The following is a 24,156-nucleotide window of genomic DNA, read 5'->3' as shown; positions in this document are numbered from 1 at the left end:
ATGGAAATTTTAAAAATACACTAGAGAAAACCAACAGCAGCTTAGATGATGCAGAAGAAAGGATCAACAATTTTGAAGACAGGCCAGAGAAAATCACACAATCAAAACAGTTAAAGGAAAAAGGAAACAGTTAAAGGAAAAAAAAGAAAGACAAGCTATTAAAATCATATACATCTATAATAATTAGTTAAGGGATACCATAAAATAAAATAATGTAAAAGATAACATTAAAAATATAACACCTGGGTGGGCAGAGTTAAAATGTAGTGCTTTTAGAATGCATGCAAACTTAACCAACCATTTGCTTAAAATAGAGTACTACATAGATAGATATTATATAAGAACTTCATAGTATCACAAGCCAAAAACTGATAATAGGTACAGAAAAAATAGAGAAAGGAATGCAAACATATTACTAAAGAAAATCCTCAAATCACAGGGGAGAAGAGTAAGAGAAAAAACAGGGAACAGCAAAACTAACCAGAGAACAATGAACAAAATGGCAATAATTAGTTACCAATAATCACTTTAAACTTAAATGTACTAAATTATCCAATCAAAAAACAACAGGGTAGCTGAATGGATGTAAAAATGAAAGACTCATATACATGTTGCCTATAAAAGACTCACTTCAGATCTAAAAACACAGGCGGACTGAGAGTGAAAGGATGGGGAAAGGTATTCTGTGCAAATGGAAACAAAGAGAAGGCTGGGGTAGCAATCAATGCAGGGGACACAGGTTCAGTCCCTGGTTCGAGAAGACCCTCCTTGGATGCAGGACAACTAAGCCCGTGCACCACAGCTCCTGAGCCTGTGCTCCAGAGCCCAGGACCCACACTACTGAGCCACGTGCCTAGAGCTTGTTCTCTGCGGCAAGAGAAGCCACTGCAGCGAGAAGCCTGTCCATTGCAACTAGGGAGTAGCCCCGCCAGCGCAACTAGAGAAAAACCAGTGCGGCAGCGAAGATGCAGAGCAGCCAAAAAAAATAAAAGAACAACCAAAACAGACTGTAATAAGAGACAAACATGGCCTTGCTAAGGTTCTAAAGTGCAAATAAAATTTAAAGTGTAAATATGTTTTGACCTATGTCAGTTCCGCCTGCACTCTGAGACGGATGAGACTGAAATCAGCCCTCAGGCAGCCTCCTGAAAAGTCTGAATGTTTAGGTCTTCCCTTTCTCTCCTCAGGGATAAGCCGGGAGCTGAATCTTCCTGATTGGGCTGTGCTGAGTCAGGGTTAGGGACTCTGCTGGTGGAGGACATGCTGATTCAGACTTCTGCCTTATTCTCAGCAGCCTGTAGGCTTTGAGAGTACACCGGCTCTCATCAGAGCTCTGAGACAAGCAAGACAGAAGCCAGTCCCTTGGGAAGCCCCCATCTCTCTCTCTCTCTCTCCCCACCCCCCACCCTCCCTCCCTCCCCAGGGAGAAGCTAGTATAGGAGGATTTCCATTTGCTCACTCTACATGAAGCCAGAAGGATGATCGATGCCAAATGCCTGCCCGCTTGTCCAAGCTGTTGTCTTTGTTCTCTGTGTCTTTCGATCTAGGATCCCCTGCTGTCCGGGCTCAGATTCAGATAAGAGAAACAAGTGCCCTGGGCAGTCTCCAGAACAATCAACATGTTGGCAGTAACATCCATTCCTTTCCTTCCCTCCCCAGGGAGAAGCTGGGAGCTGAGAATGTCCTCCCAATTCATAAAAAAAAAATAGGAGGGATAAACCATAACCTAGTAATGCTAGTTATATACAGGGGATAGACTGGGATGGAGTGTAAAAAATGTGGGAATTGGAGCAAGGTAGAAGGGAAGGGAGGACTTTCCTGGTGGTTCAACCGGTAAAGGGTCTGCCTACAATGCAGGAGACCCAGTTTGATTCCTGGGTCGAGAAGATCCCCTGGAAAGAAAATGGCAACCCACTCTAGTATTCTTGCCTGGAAAATCCCATGGACAGAGAGGATGGTGGGTTACAGTTCATGGGGTCGCAAAGAGTTGGACACGACTGAGCGACTAACCCACACACCAGAAGGGAAGGCAGCCTAGGTGTGACATTTCTCTGAGTATAACATTCTATGTCCTGAACTTTAGAACCATATTAAGGTTTCATCTACTCAGAAAATATATATAATTTATAAATAAGGATTAGGGACGGAGGACAGACTAAAACCGGAATAACAACTAGCAATATAAGCAGTATAACCTACATGTGGATTTGGAATCGGTTTCTTTATTTGAAAATTTAAAATAACAACAGTTTCCTTGAAGCACTGTTTTGAGAATTAAATGAGCTAATGGGTTCACTGACTCAAGGACATGAGTTTGAGCAAACTTCAGGAGGTCGTGAAGGACAGGGAAGCCTGGCCTGCTGCTCTCCATGGAGTCGAAAAGAGCTGAATACCACTGAGCAACTGAACAACAGTAACAACAAAATGGACATAAAGCTATTTACCATGCTACATGCCCCGTAAGTGTTACCTATTATTATTTTTGTGATTGTAATTATGTTGTCAGAGGGGTAGGTTTTTGCAACTAAGTATCAAAGTATATATATCCAACATGGAAATAAATATAAAGCAATACAGCTATTTTTGACCTTCAAGTTTGATTTGTGCTTCAGTTATTCACTTACTCATTCATAAAGAAACATATATATCAGGAACTTTGTTAGACCTTAGGGATTACAAAGAAGAATAACGCAAAATCTCTATTTTCAATGGTCTCACAGTCTTAGGGAAGTCAAGGAATAACCACACAACTATAATACACTGTGGTAAGTGCAGTGACTGATAAACACATGGTACTTTGGGAAGTTCCAAGGAGGAAGTATGTAGCTTGGGATAAAGTACGTCAAAGAAATCTTCCTAGTTGAGGTGAACTTGAGCTAATTCTTAAAATGAATAGCTGGGAGCAGAAGAAAGAGAGGAGGCAGACAGGGGAAAGGTTTTGAAGCTCCTCTGTCTACACAATTCAACTCAAAAGCAAGAGAATTCCATGCTTTAATTAATTTTTTAAAAATTGGAGGGCTTCCCTGGTGTCTCAGTGGTAAAGAATCCACCTGCCAACGCAGGAGACACAGGTTCGATTCCCGGCCTGGGAAGATCTCACATGCCACGGAGGCATGAAGTCTGTGCATCAGAGTATTGAGCTTGTGTGCCTGTGCTTCAAGTATTGAGCCTGTGTGCCTGAGAGTCTGTGCTCTGCAACAAAGAAGGCCTTGCACGGCAACTAGAGTAGCCCCCAGTCTCTGCAACTAGAGAAAACCTGAGCAGCAGCGATATCCAGCACAGCCAAAAATAAATAAATAATTAAATTTAAAAAAAATTTTTTAATGGACTGTCAGCTACAGTCCATGGGGTCTCAAAGAGTCAGACATGACTGACTGACTAACAATCTCTTAAGGACTGGTTCAGTTTAAAAATAGGAGATGAAAATAAAAGTGACAATGCATTCATGTAGAATAATAATAGGAAATTCATGCAAACTGAAACACTCATGTTGTCATGACTGGTACACCTGGTGCTCCATATAGGCAGGCTGAACAGGTGTCTTGAGAGCCTGAAGTCAGAGCAAAAGGAATTAGCTAGAACAGGCAGTTGCCTGGTTGAGAACATGGGCCTGATTTCCTGTTCTTAATCTATATGATTTCCTGGATTTAAAAATCCTCATGACTATGGTTATGTGAAAGATGAGCTTGGGAAACAGGGCCAGGTCTTAGGCCGATAAGCATCAAATGAGAATGCCTTTTGGAACTGACACAAATAGCACCTGCTGAGCAAGCTTCATGAGCTGAGGTCATGTTAAGACATCAGGGGAAAGAAATTAGCATGGGAACATATACCTGCCAAATTATTAGTGCCACATTGGCTGTGAAATTGGGGTGTCTCTGAACCTTTGAGAGTTAGATAAACCATATTAACATAGAGTATTATGCAAATTGGGCTTCCCAAGTGGGTCATTGGTAAAGAATCAACCTGCAATGCAGGAGACACAAGAGACGTGGGTTCCATCGCTGGGTTGAGAAGATCCCCTGGAGAAGGAAATGGCAACCCTCTCCATTATTCTTGCCTGGAAAATTCCATGGACAGAAAAGACTGGCAGGCTACAGTCCACGGAATCAAAAAGAGTCGGACACAACTGAGCACTAATGCATGCAAGCGTCAGGCATAGTATCCACTTAAAATAATTGCGTGTACATGCATAGATGCATGAGTATGGGTGTATATATAAAATATTATGAGTGGTTTTCCTACATAAAGAAACCTAGGTGGAAGCATGGGGTATTCTTTATTTTCTTTTCACTTTATCTGTGATTTCAAATCTTTTTAATAATAAAAATGCACTACTTATACAACAAGTATATTGTATAAGAAAGCTTGAAAAATTAGCATCAGAGAAAAAAAGTCTTCTACATTCACTGGAATGACTAAGAGCAGTGCAGCCTGGGTGGTGTTAGATGTGAACAGGTTAAGATCTCAGGGAGCACTGAGGGGAGTGGCATGTAGAGAGGGCCGTGGTGCTGCACAAAAAGGAATTTCTTTTCGGTTTGGACTGAAAAAACAGGAAAGGATTATTTTTGGTAGGAGTGTTTTAAATGTCCCTCCCACTGGCACAACTGGCACAAAAAATATTTATCTTGCATAAAGAGAGCACACATTATTTTTCGAACACACTCAGGTCATTTATGTTATAGGCTATAAAGCAAGTATCCACAACTTACAAAAAGTTAAGGGTGTATACATCACAATAAAACGAAAACAGAATCGATTAGACAAAGGTAACAAAAAACTCCCTCAAACATTTAAAAATTTTTAAAATACACATTTAAGTATTCAGGGATGACAGAATAAATCATGAGGGAACTTTGACAACACTTAGAACTCAACAATACTGAAAATGTTGCTTCTCGCCACCTGTGGGATTCGACCTTTTATTACGTGTGCTTCCCTTAGGGAAGCTGTGGGGTGGAGCTTCCAGTGTGCCCTTCAGTCCGGTTCAGTTCAGTTTAGTAACTCAGTCAGGTCCTATTTTTTGCGACCCCATGGACTGCAGCACGCCAGGCTTCCTTGTCCATCACCAACTCTCGGAGTTTACTCAAACTCATGTCCGTTGAGTCACTGATGCCATCCAACCATCTTATCTTCTGTCATCCCCATCTCCTCCTGCCTTCAATCTTTCCCAGCATCAGAGTCTTTTCTAATGAGTCAGTTCTTTGCATCAGATGGCTAAAATATTGGAGCTTCAGCTTCAGCATCAATCCTTCTAATGAATATTCAGGACTAACGTCCTTTAGGATTGACTGGTTGGATCTCCGTGGAGTCCAAGGGTCTCTCAAGAGTCTTCTCCAACACCACAGTTCAAAAGCATCAATTCTTTGGTGCTCAGATTTCTTTATGGGGTTTCCCTGACAGCTCAGTTGGTAAAGAATCCGCCTGCAATGCAGGAGACCCCGGTTCAATTCCTGGGTCGGGAAGATCCTCTGCAGAAGAGATAGGCTACCCACTCCAATATTCTTGGGCTTCCCTTGTCTCTCAGCTGGTAAAGAATCCACCTGCAATGCAGGAGACCTAGGTTCGATCCCTGGATTAGGAAGAACCCCTGGAGAAGGGAAGGCTACCCACTCCAGTATTCTGACCTGGAGAATTCCGGACTGTATAGTCTATAGGGTTGCAAAAGGGTCAAACAAGACTGAGTGACTTTCACTTTCACTTTCTTTATAGTCCAACTCTCACATCCATACATGACCACTGGAAAAGCGATAGCTTTGACTAGACAGACCTTTGTTGGCAAAGTAATATCTCTGCTTTTTAATATGCTGTCCGTGTTGGTCATAGCTTTTCTTCCAAGGAGCAAGTGTCTTTTAATGTCATGGCTGCAATCACCATCTGCAGTGATTTTGGAGCACAAGAAAATAAAATCTGTCACTGTTTCTATTGTTTACCCGTCTATTTGCCATGAAGTGATGGGACCAGATGCCATGATCTTAGTTTTCTGTATGTTGAGCTTTAAGCCAACTTTTTCACTCTCCTCTTTCACTTTCATCAAGAGGCTCTTTAGTTCTTCACTTTCTGCCATAAGGGTGGTGTCATCTGCATATCTGAGGTTATTGATGTTTCTCCCGGCAATCTGGATTCCAGCTTGTGCTTCATCCAGGCCAGCGTTTCACATGATGTACTCTGCATATAAGTTAAGTAAGCAGGGTGACAGTATACAGCCTTGACAAACTCCTTTTCCTATTTGGAACCAGTCTGTTGTTCCATGTCCAGTTCTAACTGTTGTTTCCTGACCTGCATACAAATTTCTCAAGAGGCAGGTCAGGTAGTCTGGTATTCCCGTCTCTTTCAGAATTTTCCACAGTTTCTTGTGATCCACCCAGTCAAAGGTTTTGGCATAGTCAATAAAGCAGAAATAGATGTTTTTCTGGAACTCTCTTCCTTTTTCGATGATCCAACAGATGTTGGCAATTTGATCTATGGTTCCTCTGCCTTTTCTAAAACCAGCTTGAACATCTGGAAGTTCATGGTTCATGTACTGTTGAAGCATGGCTTGGAGAATTTTGAGCATTACTTTGCTAGCATGTGAGATGAGTGCAGTTGTGCAGTAGTTTGAACATTCTTTGGCATTGCCTTTCTTTGGGATTGGAATGAAAACTGACCTTTTCCAGTCCTGTGGCCACTGATGAGTTTTCCAAATTTGCTGGCATATTGAGGGCAGCACTTTCACAGCATCATCTTTTAGGATTTGAAATAGCTCAACTGAAATTCCATCACTTCCACTAGCTTTGCTCATAGTGATGCTTCCTAAGGCCCACTTGACTTCTCATTCCAGGATGTCTGGCTCTAGGTGAGTGATCACACCATTGTGGTTATCTGGATCATGAAGATCTTTTTTGTATAGTTCTTCTGTGTATTCTTGCCACCTCTTCTGAATATCTTCTGCTTCTGTTAGGTCCATACCATTTCTGTCCTTAATTGTGCCCATCTTTGCATGAAATGTTCCCTTGGTATCTCTAATTTCTTGAAGAGATCTCTAGTCTTTCCCATTCTTTTGTCTTCCTCTATTTCTTTTTTTTTTTTTTTTTGGTCTTCCTCTATTTCTTTGCATTGATCACTGAGGAAGGCTTTCTTATCTCTCTGCTATTCTTTGGAACTCTGCATTCAGATGGGTTTATCTTTCCTTTTCTCCTTTGCCTTTAGCTTCTTTTCTTTTCTTAGCTATTTGTAAGGCCTCCTCAGACAACCATTTTGCCTTTTTTGCATTTCTTTTTCTTGGGAATGGTCTTGATCACTGTTTCCTGTACAAGTCACTGCCAGGAGCCAACACACGAGACCCTACCCATGACAAGGTCATGAGGGAGAAAACCTGACAGGCAAGGCAGATCAGGTTTTCAGGGATTTCGAAAAGGCCAGCTCACGAGATCCCACCCATGACAACGTCTCGAGGAGAAAACCTGACAGGCAAGGCAGATCAGGTTTTCATGGATTCCAAAAACCTGCCCCCGGCACTCACCTTAAAGATGATATCTGTCTTTCTGATGCTTGCTTCATATAGACTACTCCCTAATTTCTGTGACACAGGCAGAAGGCCTTCCCCGATCTCTTCCCATATAAGAATCAATTTAGAACTTTAATCAGTAAGTTTCCCGGGTGGCGGTATTTTATGAGATTTTCCAGGGTGAAAGGAGTGTTTTAATTTAAACTCCTTTGCTGGTATTTTAGTTTGTTTAGCAAATGCGTTTATGCCCTTGGTACTAATATGCATGATTGCTTATAATACCCTAATCATAAAATAGCATAAAGAACCTGATTATATAAAAGCCCTAATAGACATAGAGCCTTTTTGAGGGGTGAAGAAGTCCTATTAGAAAACATAAGAAAAATTATTCTAAAGGTGGTTATTGGGTTGATGTTTGCTTGCTGTGTTTTTGCTCTTAATGTGCTAAGGTTGTGTTATAGAAACCATTGTTAATATAGTTATAGATCTAGAAAAATAAGAGCTTAGCCCTAGTGTGGTTGTTAATGAAATGGTTGTTAATTATTAGTCAGGAGTGCTAGGCAGGGGCTGCCTCACCAAAGTCGCAGAGTCAGTGTGGGGTAAACTTCTTAGATAAACTCAACTGACAACTTCTGCAGAAGGATTAATTTTTATGTTAACAAGGTTATACTTCTACTCTGTACTGTTGCCCTATGAGACTGCTACCTTTCAGTCTAGGTCACCATAGAAACGGAAAATAGGTTTATATTCACCTGACCTGCATAAAATGTTAATAGACCCCAAGGCCAGAAGCTAATGTACAAGACCCTCATAAACAAAGAAGTATGCAGAAAACACCCCCGTCTGGTCACTCTCTTTCTCTCTCTCTCTGTCTCTCTCCCTCGCAGACTTGGCCCTATCAAGGCTGGTCTCACGTGTCTTCCCTCGCCGACGCCGTTCATCCTGAGGGTACCCCCTGGATCCTGCCGAGGCTGAAGCCCGGCAAGTCACGAACCTCTGTTCATAGTTCTTCAGGCACTCTGTCTATCAGATCTAATCCCTTGAATCTATTTGTCACTTTCACTATATAATAGTAAGGGATTTGATTTAGGTCATACCTGAATGGTCTGGTGGTTTTCCCTACTTTCTTTAAATCTGATTTTGGCAAGCATTCAAATTAGGGCACATCAATTTCATTTTCTACAGTATTTATATTTAGTATGAAGTGGAACCTAGTATCTACTGCTTTGCCAAGTTAAAAAATGAATTTTAGAGACTTCCCTGGTCCAGTGGTTGAGATTCCTAGCTTCCACTGCAGGGGCATGGGGTTTCATTGCTGGTGGGGGAGCTCAGATCCCACAAGTTGTGTGGCACGGCCAAAAAAACAAATATAATTTTAATTTAAGGGCCAATTTACAGATGTTAGTTTGATTTCAGTTAGAAGTTGTATGCCAATTAGGTGACTGTTGAAGTTTTTCATGAGGAGTCAGGGTGGGGGTGAGTGTTCCCTTAGGACTCATTTCTAAAGGAGTTTAGAAGCCTAGCTGGAGTGAGTGAGCACGACTGTATCTCAGACATCTTTCAGAATTTTTCAACAGGGTTCCCTGAGAAAATCTAGCCCTAAATGGCCAAATACATCTTTTGTATGTAACAAGTTAACCTCTCTTATGCATGTAGACTAGGGTTAGTTATGTACATCTTTGGGGGAATTAAGAAAATAGTCAAATAATTTTCTACATCCTGTGGTTTGGATGACGAACCCAGGCTGTAAAGAGCTGTGTGATGGTGGAATAAACCCTGCATTGGCCCTTCTGGGCCCTCATACCTGGGGTCAGCCCAGGGGATCCTCATCCTGGTGAAAAGCCAGGCAACCAGGTAGTCAAGGGGAGTTAGGTGAAACGTCTACACCCTGGGCTGATGGAACTCATGCTTGACAGATGTATCTTTGAGCTCATGCTTGAGATATTTCCCTTGTCCTTAAAGCCTTCCTGTATTCTCCTTTAAAATCCCCTTCTTGGCTTTGGAGTCAAGTGAAAATAATCCAGTTGCCTTGTATAAAAAAAGAGGACTCTACAGGACATAGGAAAGAATGGTCACTGAACTAAGACCGAAACTGTAGCAAGAAAATAGAAGCTTAGACACAACACTCAGGGTATGTGTCATTTTAAAAATAAGAAACATTAGGAAATTTCTGATCGTATCACAAATATCAGTTCTAACAACCAGCAGCATCACAATCACCTGAGATCCTCATAAAAAATGCAGAGTCCTATGTACATACTGCTATATTTAAAATGGATAATCAAGAATGACCTACTATATCGCTCAGGGAACTCTGCTCAATGTTATGTGGCAGCCTGGATGGGAGGGGAGTTTGAGGGAGAATGGATACATGTATATGTATGACTGAGTTCCTTCACTGTTCTCCTGAAACTATCTCAATTGTTTATACCCCAATACAAAATAAAAAGTTTAAAAATATATATATATATATTTCAAAAACTTTATAAAATACAGAGTCCTGGTCTCTATGACATCAGAATTTCTACAGCAGGGCTTGGGAATCTGATTAAATATGAAGACTCACTGACTTAAGAAGATTTGTTGGGCACATAGCAAAAGCCTTTACTCAATGTGGCTCAGACGGCAAAGAATCTACCCGCAAGGTGGGAGACCAGGGTTCGATCCCTGGGTTGGGAAGATCCACTGGAGAAGGGAATGGCTACCCACTCCAGTACTCTTAAGCTGGAGAATTCCATGGCCAGAGGAGCCTGGCAGGCTATAGTCCATGGGGTCGTAAAGAGTGGGACATGACTGACCAACTAACACTTCCACTTTCACCCCCATGTAAGATCTTAATTAGGAAGATCCAAAATGGTTTCCTTTGATACACAGAAGACCTCTGTTATTTGTGGATTTTGTAGTCACAGTTTAAATGACCAAAGAGAGATCCTAAGTCTCCATGACACGTAGCCATTAGGGGTTCCCCTGAGGCACAAAGCCTAGATCAAATGTAATGAGGTCAGCAGATGACCCCAAAGACACAGCCTCTCAGCACAAATTTGTGTTTCTCTTTGCCAGCCTGCATTCTGCAGGAGAAATTATTTGCTAAAATTGAAATTATATTAATAACATTCATCTATATAATATAACCTAAGGTTGATAATCACTTATTTAACAATGTCTCTCATATAATTTAATATGCCAAATAAGGCTAATTAGTGTAACATCTCTCATCTTTTGAGATGTTCTCACTTGGGTTTTTCTACGTTTGCAGCCAGGACAAATGGTACATATTTCTAGCAGAATTAAACAATTTCATGGACCCAGAGGTATCTTCAGAGAGAGTGAAAAAGTTACTACCTTCTCAAGATCACAGTCATTCCCAAAGATAGCCAAAAGAAGGAATCAACAGCCTGCCTGTCCCAGGGAGGCAGAAAGTCAAGCCAAGCTATTACTTTAAAGGTAACTGTTTAATAGTCTTTGCAGTGTAGAAAGGCAATTCAGACAGAGGATTGTTAGAATAAGTACTCAAAGGAGCATAGAGGGAGCAGTAGGAATTATATCGGTCCTAAAATCTTTCGTTTTAGGTAACTTTTATGTCCTTAATGTTTTCATTCTGGCCTTTTACAATGAATCTTCTAATGAGCTTTTTTTGGAATTTTGAAACATTTTGGAGGCTTCTTCCTACCAATTAAAATATGTATCCCTTGTGTTTTAATACACTTCTTAAATAATATTATCCAACTGGAACATTCTTCATAATGGTCACTACTAAGATCCCTGAGTGTTGGCAGCAGTTTGACAGGACACTTAACAAATGATGTTCAAACAACCCAGACATTTGTCTGGCAATATCTTGAGGCCCTCTAACCTGATCAGTCTAAAGGAAATCAACCCTGAATATTCATTGGAAGGTCTGATGCAGAAGCTAAAGATCCACTACTTTGACCACCTGATGTGTAGAGATGACTCATTGGAAAAGACCCTGTTGCTGGGAAAGATTGAAAACAGGACAAAAAGAGGGTGACAGAGGATGAGATGGTTGAATGGCATGACCAACTCAATGGAGATGAGTTTGAGCAAACTCTAAGAGATAGTGAAGGACAGGGAAGCCTGGTGTGCTGCAGCCCACAGGGTCCCAAAAAGTTGGACACACTTAGCGACTGAACAAGAATGAACCTGATGGTTACCAAGGCAAGTTCTCAGGACACAAAATTCTAGATTGCCTTTAGTAAGATTCTGACCACATTTGGTAGATATTTACAGCTTCTAGGACCATAGCTTTTAAGTAGGTGTGCTAGAAGGTGGCATGCTTAACTCTTTTTAGGGATTCTATTATTATGATTATTTTAGAGAAGGTTTTGGGTTTCTCAGGGCCAAAATAATTCCTAAAAGGGATGTACTGTTGGACTGGGAACTGTGTGGTGTTTTGCAGGGTACCTCACTGCACTGATAGCTGAGTTGGTAAAGAATCTGCCCGCAATGCAGGAGACCCCGGTTCGATTCCTGGGTTGGGAAGATCCACTGCAGAAGGGATAAGCTACCCTTTCCAGTATTCTTGGGCTTCCCTTGTGGCTCAGCTGGTAAAGAATCTGCCTGCAATGCGGGAGACCTAGGTTCAATCCCTGGGTTGGGAAGATCCCCTGGAGAAGGGAAAGGCTACCCACTCCAGTATTCTGGCCTGGAGAATTCCACGGATTGTATAGTCCATAGGGACACAACTGAGCGACTTTGACTTTCACTGCACAGAAGTCTTCTTGAGGTTGTCAGGTAACTGAGTGCTGATCTATCCCCTTTTGTGACCAAATTGCCCTAACACGAGACTCTTGGGTTATGTGGTGAATATTCTAACAGTTTTTAAATGCGCCTCCCACACCCACCAATTTTGTGATTTTTCTCTTCTGAGATTCCTAATAGCAATAGCCTTTACGTAAAATCTATCCACTCAAGGCCTCACACTTGAACCCAGTCCAGTTTTAGTCAGGCCTAGTCTGAATCCAGACCAAGTCTGGTTTTTTAAAGTCTGACCCAGTCCAACTCTGGTCAATAACCACCCACAGTTCCGATGTGGAATCTGGGGATCTGGGGACAAAACCAAGGGCTCGGGTTTCCAGTCAAATAAGTAACTATGGAAATCTAATTAGATCAGCAGCTCAGTGCAAAGAGGGCAGAGCTGAGAACCAAGACGAGACTTACCCATGGGCCTCAAAAATAGTGAGGAAAACAGTGACCTCAGGCAGATCACAGGGTACCACAGCTGTGTCTCTTGCTGTCTTCGAAGCTGTCAAAAGTCTCCTTCAGTCCTGATGCTGCCATCAAACTGTTAAATAACAAAAATTCCACTGAGTAAATTTAAGGATCAAATTGGCTTTCTTAAACTATTAATGAATTGAGCAGTATCCATCCTTGCAAATAGAAGGGACCTCTTCTAAGGTATAAAAAAGAAAAGACCTTTAAAGGCAAAAAGAAGGCAGAAAGGGGAAATCAGTAGCAAAGAATGCATTATTTCAGGCAAGATTACCCTCTGAAAGGGAATGGAAGAACCAACAGGGCAGATTATCTCAGTGCTGACCAGGTAATTACGGGTTGACTCATTGAAGATTTCTCAGGAGTTGGGGCTATAATTAGGATACATATTTAGTTTCACTTTGGTGTACATGGGCTTAGAACAAGTGACTCCATTTTGGGTCTGTTGTTTCTTTTAAAAAAGCAGAGATATCACTATGATGACAAAGGTCCGTCTAGTCAAAGCTATGGTTTTTCAAGTAGTCATGTACAGATGTGAGAGCTGGATCATGAAGAAGGCTGAGAGGTGCAGAATTGATGCTTTTCAATTGTGGTGCTGGAGAAGACTCTTGAGAGTCCCTTTGGGCAGCAAGGAGATCAAACCAGTCAATCCTAAAGGAAACCAACCCTGAATTTTCATTGGAAGGACCTGATGCTGAAGCTCCAATACTTTGGCCACCTGATGCAAAGAGCCAACTCATATGAAAAGGCCCTGATACTGGAAAAGATCTCTAGTCTTTCCCATTCTATTCAAATGGGTATATCTTTCCTTTTCTCCTTTGCTTTTCACAGCTATTTGTAAGGCCTCCTCAGACAGCCATTTTCCTTTGTTGTATTTCTTTTTCTTGCACATGGGCTTGATCCCTGTCTTCTGTACAGTCTCATGAACCTCTGTCCATAGTTCATCAGGTGCTCTGTCTATCAGATCTAGTCCCCTAAATCTATTTCTCACTTCCACTATAGAGTCATAAGGGATTTGATTAAGGTCATACCTGAATGGTCTAGTGGTTTTTCCCACTTCAATTTAAGACTGAATTTGGCAATAAGGAGTTCATGATCTGAGCCACAGTCAGCTCCCTGTCTTGTTTTTGCTGACTGTATAGAGCTTCTCCACGTTTGGCTGCAAAGAAACTAATCAATCTGATTTTGGTGTTGACCATCTGGTGATGTCCACATGTAGTCTTCTCCTGTGTTGTTGGAAGAAGGTGTTTGTTATGACCACTGCGTTCTCTTGGCAGAACTCTATTAGCTTTTGCCCTGCTTCATTCTGTACTCCAAGGCCAAATTTGCCTGTTACTGCAGGTGTTCCCTGACTTCCTATTTTTGCATTCCAGTCCCCTATAATGAAAAGGACATCTTTTTTGGGTGTTAGTTCTAAAAGGTCTTGTAGGTCTTCACAGAACAGATGAACCTCAGCTTCTTCAGCATTACTGGTCAGGGCACAGACTTGGATTACCGTGATATTGAGTGGTTTGCCTTGGAAATGAAGAGAGATAGTTCTGTTATTTTTGAATAGCAGGGAGAGATAAGAAAGCCTTCCTCAGCAATCAATGCAAAAAGAAATAGAGGAAAACAACAGAATGGGAAATACTAGAGATCTCTTCAAGAAAATTTGAGATACCAAGGGAATATTTCATGCAAAGATGGGCTCAATAAAGGACAGAAAGGGTATGGACCTAAAAGAAGCAGAAGATATTAAGAAGAGGTGGCAAGAATACCCAGAAGAACTATACAAAAAAGATCTTCATGACCCAGATAATCACGAGGGTGTAATCACTTACCTAGAGCCAGACATCCTGGAATGTGAAGTCAAGTGGGCCTTAGGAAGCATCACTATGAACAAAGCTAGTGGAGGTGATGGAGTTCCAGTTGAGCTATTTCAAATCCTAAAAGATGATGCCGTGAAAGTGCTGCACTCAATATGCCAGCAAATTTGGAAAACTCATTAGTGACTACAGGACTGGAAAAGGTCAGCTTTCATTCCAATTTCGATGCCAAAGAATGTTCAAACTACCACACAATTGAACTCATCTCACACACTAGTAAAGTAATGCTCAAAATTCTCCAAGCCAGGCTTCAGCAATATGTGAACAGTGAACTTCCAGATTTTCAAGCTAGTTTTAGAAAAAGCAGAGGAAACATAGATCAAATTGCCAACATCCACTGGATCATCAAAAAAGGAAGAGAGTTCCAGAAAAACATCTACTTCTGCTCTATTGCCTATGCCAAAGCCTTTGACTGTGTGGATCACAAGAAACTGTGGAAAATTCTGAAAGAGATGAAAATCCCAAACCAACTGACCCGCCTCTTGAGAAATCTGTATGCAGGTCAGGAAAAACAGTTAGAACTGGAAATGGAACAACAGACTGATTCCAAATAGGAAAAGGAGTATGTCAAGGCTGTATATTGTCACCCTGCTTACTTAACTTATATGGAGAGTACATCATGAGAAACGCTGGGCTGGAAGAAGCACAAGCTGGATTCAAGATTGCCAGGAGAAATATCAGTAACCTCAGATATGCAGATGACACCACCCTTATGGCAGAAAGTGAAAAAGAACTAAAGTGCCTCTTAATGAAAGTGAAAGAAGAGAGTGAAAAAGTTGGCTTAAAGCTCAGCATTTAGAAAACTAAGATCATGGCATCTGGTCCCATCACTTCGTGGCAAATAGATGGGGAAACAGTGGCTGACTTTATTTTTTGGGGCTCCAAAATCACTGCAGATGGTGATTGTAGCAATGACATTAAAAGACGCTTACTCCTTGGAAGGAAAGTTACGGCCAACCTAGACAGCATATTAAAAAGCAGAGACATTACTTTATCAACAAAGCTCCGTCTAGTCAAGGCTATGGTTTTTCCAGTGGTCATGTATGGATGTGGAAGTTGGACTATAAAGAAAGCTGAGCACCAAAGAATTGATGCTTTTGAACTGTGGAGTTGGAGAAGACTCTTGAGAGTCCCTTGGACACCAAGCAGATCCAACCAGTCCATCCTAAAGAAGATCAGTCCTGGGTGTTCATTGGAAGGACTGATGTTGAAGCTGAAACTCCAATACTTTGGCCACCTGATGCTAAGGGCTGACTCATTGGAAAAGACCCTGATGCTGGGAACGATTGAGGGCAGGAGGAGAAGGGGACGACAGAGGATGAGATGGTTGGATGGCATCACATCACTGACTCAATGGACCTGAGCTTGAGTAAACTCCGGGAGTTGGTGATGAACCAGGAGGTCTGGCGTGCTGCACTTCATGGATTCTCAAAGAGTTGGACATGACTGAGTGACTGAATTGGGAAAGACTGAAGGCAAAACGGAGGCAGAGGAAGAGATGGTTAGATAGCATCACTGACTCAATGGACATGAATTTCAGTAAACTCCAGGAGATAATGAAGGACAGGCAAGCCTGGCATGCTACAGTCCAGGGGGTCACAAAGAGTCAGACACAACTGAACCACAACAATAAGAACAAAACAAAAGTAAAGTGTTTTCTCAAGTTCTGTGAATTGCCCTAGCAAATTATTGACCTGAGGAGAGGGTCATGGGAACCTCTGGATTGTAGCCATTCGGTCAGATGTATGGGTAGTCCTCTGGGACTTGAGACTCCATCTGTAGTCAAGGCAGTCTTGTGAGACTGAGCCCTTAACCTGTGGAAAGTGAAATTGAATTTGCTCAGTCATGTCTGACTCATTTCGACCCCATGGACTGTAGCCTGTCAGGCTCCTCCATCCTTGGTATTTTCCAGACAAGAGTACTGAAGTGGGTTGCCATTTCCTTCTCCAGGGGATCTTCCTGACCCAGGGATCAAACCTGGGTCTCCTGCATTGCAGGTAGACACTTTACCATCTGAGCCACCAGGGAAGCCCTAACCTGTGGAATCAGTGCTAAGTTGGTAGCTAGTGTCGGCACTGAATTGCTGGTCACCCAGTTGGTATCAGAAGGTTGGCTGTTGGTGTTGGAAAAGACACTACATATTTGATGCTGAGAAGGAAAAAACTCAACATTTTAAAATGAAGCTTCGCTTTTTTTCTTAATTACTGGTTTTTTAACCAAAAAGTTCATCCATTTTCCAAGATGTAGAAACATTCTAGGTCAGTTCTTTTGGCTTTTCCTAATTTACTACGGGAGTATGCATTCCTTCTTCACTTTAGCTGAGCTAGGGGTCTGGACTCCTCTCTGGGGAACCTGTTTCTGGAAGGATATATTGCCCTATGTGAGTGCCCCAGGAAGCCGGGGCAGGGGGAGTGGGCAGTGGCGTGACAACAGCAGAGCATGACATTCTGGTTTACTGCTTCTTCATTTTGGCTTTTCAATATTGAGGAGGGGAGGTCCTGGTCAAAAACTTAGTGTGTTTTCTTTCAGGCATGATTGCAGTTAATTTCATAGGCTCTACTTGGAGGCTGCCCGCCCCACACCTGTCTTGGCGCATAGCCTATGCACTGCTGTCTCCGAACGGAGGTGAAGTCAAGGACTCAGGCTCTCTGGCCGGTCATACTCTTTGCTCATTTGCCTTCCTGGCCCAGGTACCTTTCATTCCTAGGTCTCTTTATCTGAAGCTTTGGCCTGGGGTCCCCTCCACGTGTTTCTGTAGAGATCACCTTATCAGGAGGAGGAAAAGGAAGACATAAAGACACTTTACCCCATCCTGACCCAGGACACAGTACTTTTCCATCCCTGGCCCTGCTCCCTCGCCCTCTCTCGACCCCAGAGCTCGGCAGACTGCCTGGAGGCTCCCTCAACAGTAAAGACGAATCATTTGAGCTGATCCACCTGACCACTAACAGGTGTGCTGTTCATGGGGGGAAGTGCAACAGTGGGAGGTGATGTTTTCTCTGATATCAGACTCTCACTTATACCATCATATAGAGGCTTCACTCTCTTTGTTGGCCTGTTGCTTGTTTTTTATAAAAATTTACCAACAGAGATTCATTTCTCATAGTTCTGGAGGCTCAAGGTCTGAGATCAGGGTGCCAGCATGCTTGTTCTGATAAGCAACCTCTTTCAGGTTGCAGACTGCTGACTACTCCCTGTGTTCTCACATGGCAGAAAGAGGGTTTGGAAAGCTCTGGTCTCCTTTATAAAAGCACTAAACCCACTCACAAGGGCTGTACTCTCAAGACCTAATTATCTCCCAAAGTAAAGGCCCTACCTTCCAGTAATACCACACTGGGGATTAGGTTTCAACATAGGACTTTTGGAGAGAGACAGATGTTCAGTCTTTAGCACTTCATAGTGAGCCTAAAGTCAACCTGGGAATTTTAACTTGGATTTGGGGCGGGTGGGGGAAAATTGACTTGGAAATATAGGCAGAGAAAAGTGTGGTCTCAGTTTCAGATTCACCAGAACCTAGAAACAGGTTAGGCATAGAAACGGTCAGGCATATGGCTTGTTGCTTTAATCAGCTACACCGATCATGGACAGCTCAGATTTTCTCCCTGCCTAGCCAAGCTCCCGGCAAATCTCAGGCCCAGCTGGTTACATTTGAGCCAAAAGATAGGTAAAAATCAAATCAATTAGACCATAGTAGTTATGTACGGATGTGAGAATTGGACCATAAAGAAAGCTGGGCAGTGAAGAATTGATGCTTTCAAACTGTGGTGCTGGAGAAGACTCTTGAGAGTCCCTTGGACTGCAAGGAGATCAGTCAGGCAATCCTAAAGAAGATCACCTTGAATACTCCCTGGAAGGACTGATGCTGGAGCTGAAGCCCCAACACTTTGGTCATCTGAAGCAAAAGTGCTGACTCACTGAAAAAGACCCCGATGCTGGGAAAGACTGAAGGCAGGAGGAGAGGGTGACAGAGGATGAGATGGTTGGTTGGCATAATTGACTCAATGGACATGAGTTTGAGCAAACTCTGGGAGATAGTGAAGGACAGGCAAGACTGGTGTGCTGCTGTCTATGGGGTCTCAAAGAGTCAGACATGACTTAGAGGCTGAACAACATTTCACTAAATGTACATAAAGGGCTTACAGTACTCCAGGCACTGTGCTATGCTCTGTGACTACAGATGAACGAATCTTAGCCCCTGCCTTTGAGGAGTTCATGGTCTGAAGGGGCCTAGAAGGTCAGCAATTCATTTCATGGTGTGGTAAGTGCTTAGAGGTAAACACAGGGTGTTTTGAGGGCATAAAAGGTGGGCATGGAGCACAGAGGGGAAGGGGAAGAAATCATAGAAGTCCTGCAAGAGGAGGCGAACTTGTAAGTAAAGAATGTGGAAGAGATTTCTAGGCAGTGGAATCAGCGAACCACAACTTCATGATCAGTATCAGCAGTGGAAATTATGTTACTAATTACCTCCTATTTCTAATGCAATGGGATGGGGTTTTTGTTTGAGTTGGGTTTTTGCTTTGTTTTTCTCTAGAACTACGTGGCTTCGTTTTCTACTGGTTGAGACTGGCTGGTGGTGGCAGGTGCCATGTCCACAGGAAAATGGGGCAGATCTTCTTGGAAAGCTTGGAGCAATGTGAGGGCAACCATGTCTGAGGAGCTGGTATTATCATCATGCAAACGGCAGAGACATCTGGTCCTTGGGGACAACTGTAGCGCTGTTCTGGATCTCAGTTCTGAGCAGCTCTGGGCAGCAGACCCTGAGGGGCTTTGGCTGAAACATTCCTCTGTTGTGACAATCCAGGTTTCATTCTTGCAGTCTCCTGGTTTTGTGGTTGCTAAGCTCGGTTCTCCTACATTTTCAGAGACTGGAGATGCTACCTGATAAACTTCTAACTTTTAAACTAGCTGGAGCAGACTTTTTTTTTCTGTAGCTGGGAAAGGGCCTTCTTACTGGAGAAGACAAAGGTCTCTCTAGTCAAAGTTATGGTGTTTCCAGTAGTCATGTATGGATGTGAGAGTTGGACTATAAAGAAAGCTGAGCGCAGAAGAATTGATGCTTTTGAACTGTGGTGTTGGAGAAGACTCTTGTGTCCCTTGGACTGCAAAGAGATCAATCCAGTCAATCATAAAGGAAATCATTTCTGAATATTCATTGGAAGGACTGATGCTAAAGTTGAAGCCAATACTTTGGCCACCTGATGCAAAGAACTGACTCAGTGGAAAAGACTCTGATGCTGGGCAAGATTGAAGACAGGAGGAGAAGGGGACAGCAGAGGATGAGATGGTTGGATGGCTTCGTTGATTCAGTGGACAGGAGTTTAAGCAAGCTCCGAGCGATGGTAATGGACAGGGAAGCCTGGTGTGCTGCAGTCCACGGTGTTGCAAAGAGTGGGACACGACTGAGGAACTGAACTGAAATGGGGAAGAAGTGTACAAGCAACAAGGAAGAATCCAGACAGGAAACTGTGCTTCTGGAGGAAATGGAGGACCTCACGGAGGGGAGTAGGTGGTGGAATGTGGGACTTCTTGATCCCATGGTAACACTAAGTACTGTCCGCAACTGCTGCTCAGGATACATGTTCTCTTCCAAGTGGAACCTGTAAGTTTCCAAGAGCAGCCTTTGTTTTTAATCAGTCACCATAGACCTCAGGGAGCGGAGCCAAGGGTCAGGATAAAGGATGGGTCCTGTACAATCTACACTATGTGTGTGCTCAGGCGCTTCAGTTGTGTCCAACTCTGCAAACTTAAGGATTGTAGCCTGCGAGGCCACTCTTCATGGGATTCTCCAGGCAAGAATCCTGAAGTGGTTTGCCATGCCCTCCTCCATGGGATCTTCCTGACCCAGGGAATGAACCTGCATCTCCTGCACTGTCAGGCAGATTCTTTACCCAGTGAGATACTACACTGTATCAACAGGCTGTCCACACCTCTTGCTTTATTTAAACAAACGCATCAGTACACAGAATGGTTAAAGTTTAAGGTACTATAAAGATCATCTCCAATTCTCTTTGAGTCACATTAAAACTGAGGTTCAGAGAGGTTAAGAAGATAACTAATATGATTATAGGGGGTTCCCTGGTGGCTCAGATGGTAGTGTCTGCCTGCAATATGGGAGGCCCGGGTTCAGTCCCTGGGTAGGGAAGATCCCCTGGAGAAGGAAATGGCAACCCACTCCAGTACTCTTGCCTAGAAAATGGACAGAGGAGGTCAGAAGAGCCTGGTAGGCTATGATCCACAGGGTCACAAAGAGTCGGACATGACTGAGTGACTTCACTTCACTTCAATATAATTATGGTTCTCTGCTCTTTACAAAGTTTTGTGTCTATAAAAACTTTGGTCCTTGCAGCAGCCCTGTGAGGTTAAGTGGCTGGTCCAAAGGCTCTTGGATTAGCCTGTGGCAAAGCTAAGACTGAAATCTGCACTTCAGGGGCTCTGCAGGCCAGTCCTGGCTTGCAGTGGCAGCTGAACTGTTGCCACAACATCTAAACATAGGCTTCTGGTTTTTTTTATAAAAGTATCATTCTGATCAAATTGAAATGAAAAAAAAATCTTCAATCACAGAATCACAGAGTGAAAAATACTGCTCTATATAATTTTTGTTTCTGTGCAGCAAGGATGACTCGGTAATCTAGGATCTCCTTAGAAGTTGCAGAAGGCTCTGGTGCAATTCCCACTCTTACAAAACATCTATCTTATCACAAACCACAAAATCTGATTATTTATTTCAAAACAAATACAGAATTGGAAGTGATAATTCATGTTTTTTTGGTAACAAATGTGAACTCTGAGTCATTATCTGTCCAAATATTAGGACACAAACCAGAAGCGTGTCACTGGTTTCTCTGCTGGGAGCTCTATTTCCCTGCGGTCAGGTTAATGCAGTAAACAATTTGGTGGAATAATCTGCACGAGGTTAAATTGCAATGAAAGGTGCTAGATAACATGTGTTTTAACTGGGGTTGCCTTATGCAATATATGTGTAAACACATGCACAAAGTTTTACATTCTATAAAAATATAGAAAAAAAGATAATGGCATTTTTAGCAAACATGAAAACAGTGTGCTGTTGCTGCAGATACAAAGTGTCCATGAGAATTTTAGGGTGGAAAGTCTTCTATTTCTGCAATGGTTAACTTATCACCACTTAACAGAACAAGGTCATTTTCAGAAGACATCCTCCAACATCTGGTCTACCATCTGCTGGCTGAACAAAAATTCTCACGACTCAGGAACAAAAGGAGCAATTTCCTATCATTTCAGTTGTTATTCTTCACTCAGTTGCACAAAAAAAAGGTTACATGATCATTTAAAAGATGCTCTCAGAAAGACACTTGAACTACATTTTGTGCAAAAGGTAGGTTTCTGAATAAAATTTCATGAATTATTTTTTCCTTGTTTTATTGAACCTCATTTCCTATGCACAGGAAATGTCCAATTTTTAAACAAATTTTATTCTGAATCTTTTAAAAACAAAAGAGTTCAAATTTTTATGGAATACTGTTATTTATTTTTTTATTTTTTAAAATTTATTTTTTGTTGATCAGTCGTGGGTGTTCATTGGAAGGACTGACGTTGATGCTGAAACCCCAATATTTTGGCCACCTGATGCAAAGAGTTGCTCATTTGAAAAGACCCTCATGTGGAAAAGATTGAAGGCAGGAGGAGAAGGGGACAACAGAAGGTGAGATGGTTAGATGGCATTGATGACTCAGTGGACATGAGTTTGGGTGAACTCCAGGAGTTGGTGATGGATAGGGAGGCCTGGCATGCTGGGTCGCAGAGAATCAGACACAACTGAGCGACTGAACTCAGCTGAGTGGATCTTGCCTGAAAAATTATTAATCTCATGTTCCCGTAGCCATTTTCTTTTTCCTTCATTTTTTCTACATTTCTCAATTAGAATATTCTGTAAGGAAGTGTTGTCTCACCTCCACTTTATTCATACATTTAATCACACCTCTTTTGTTATGGAATCATGGATAATTTTATTATTTATTGATAATTTTCTTCCAGCTGAGACCATTGGGAGTTCTTTTTTTTTCTCTTTTTTTTGATGTTTGATCTTATTTGTTACTCTCAGAACATCTCATTTTTGACTGGACTCAGAAGTAGAAGCTCTCAGAGAGGACAGCCTCCATCTCTTGGCAATCTGTTCCTGCCATTTTTCTTTGGCTTCCTTCATTCTCCTGGCCAAAAGTTTAGCATATTCTGCAGCCTCTTTATTTTTCTTAGTACGCTGTTTCTGCAGAGCAATACACTGGTGTTTGTCTTGCAGAACTCGTGGAGTCACGAGATGCTGAATCTTGGGTGCTTTAGTCCTAGGTTTCTTACCATCTTTGTTTAGGGGCTTTCGCACAATATACTGGCGGACATCATCTGCTTAGAGAGAGTGAAAACTTTGCAGATTCTGTTAGCTCTTTTGGGACCAAGGCGACGAGGCACTGTAGTATCAGTGAATCCAAGAATATCCTTCTCCCCTTTTTTCACGATGACCAAATTGAGAACACTCAGATTGGCATCCACAATGCAACCCCGTACAGATTTGCGCTTTCTCTCTCCAATCCTCCTTGGTCTGTAACAGGAATGCCCCTTACTCAGTAGCAGGCAAACTTGGCCATGGGTCAAGACACCCTGCTTCATGGGGAAACCTTGCTTATTGTTCCCGCCACTGATTCGAACCACATAACGCTTCCATTCTGCACCCAGAGTGTCAGCAGCAACTTCTGTGGCCATACGCTTCTCGTAGAAGGTATGAAGTTTTCATTCATCGTCCACTTCAATGAACTTCTGGAAGCCAATGGCTGGGAAAGAGATGTTCAGCTTCATTCTGAAGTGGCCGACAGCCTCTGAGGCGCCACGAGAAACAGCCCATTGGGAGTTCTTTCAAGTTGGTTTCTGTGTCATTTTGACATGTTTCCAAAAAAAAAATTTTTTTTTTTTGCTTGTTTTTGAGTACTTCATTACTTTCTGTGAACACAAGATGCTCCAGGTTTATTTTGTATTTTCCTTTCCCTAGTCTTAAAGTCAATCACTTCTGCAAAGAGTCCTCATTCCTTTTGACAATGGTATTTAGAAGCCATGATCTGGACACTAGTTCTGTTCATTGCTATTTGGGTGTCATGACTTCTAATTCCTAATAGTGGGTTAGTATATAGACACATGCACATTTATGTCTTTCTATGTATCCTGTTTCAAAGTCCACTTTGATATGAGTATTTGTCCCCAACTTTCATTTCCATCTGTATGGAATATATTTTTTAATCATTTCAATTTCAGTCTGTATATGTATCTTTAGCTCCGAAATGAGTCTCCTGTAGGCAGCATATAGATGGGTCCATTTTTTTGGTTAATTAACCAATTAACCAATTAATGGGGTCACAAAGAGTCAGACACGACTGAGCGACTGAACTGAACTGAACTGAACCACCTTATGTCTTTTGATTAGATCATATAGTCTGTTAACATTTAAAGTAAATTTTGATAGGAATGTACTTATAGCCATTTTGCTACTTGTTTTCTCATTGTTTTTGTAGTTCTTCTTTTACTTTCTTCCTTTGTGGCTTGTTGATTCTCTTG

General features: G+C 42.2%; 1 pseudogene; it reads right to left on the bottom strand.

Moving 5' to 3' along the window:
- Positions 1-22,666: 22,666 nt before the first annotated feature.
- On the bottom strand, positions 22,667-23,406 carry LOC136159651 (small ribosomal subunit protein eS6 pseudogene; annotated as a pseudogene).
- Between the last annotated feature and the right edge of the window lie 750 nt (positions 23,407-24,156).

This window comes from Muntiacus reevesi, chromosome 1 (assembly GCF_963930625.1).
Source record: "Muntiacus reevesi chromosome 1, mMunRee1.1, whole genome shotgun sequence".
Lineage (NCBI taxonomy): Eukaryota > Metazoa > Chordata > Mammalia > Artiodactyla > Cervidae > Muntiacus > Muntiacus reevesi.
The sequence above is the reverse complement of the archived record's forward strand: the minus strand, read 5'-3'. Positions and strand labels throughout refer to the sequence as shown.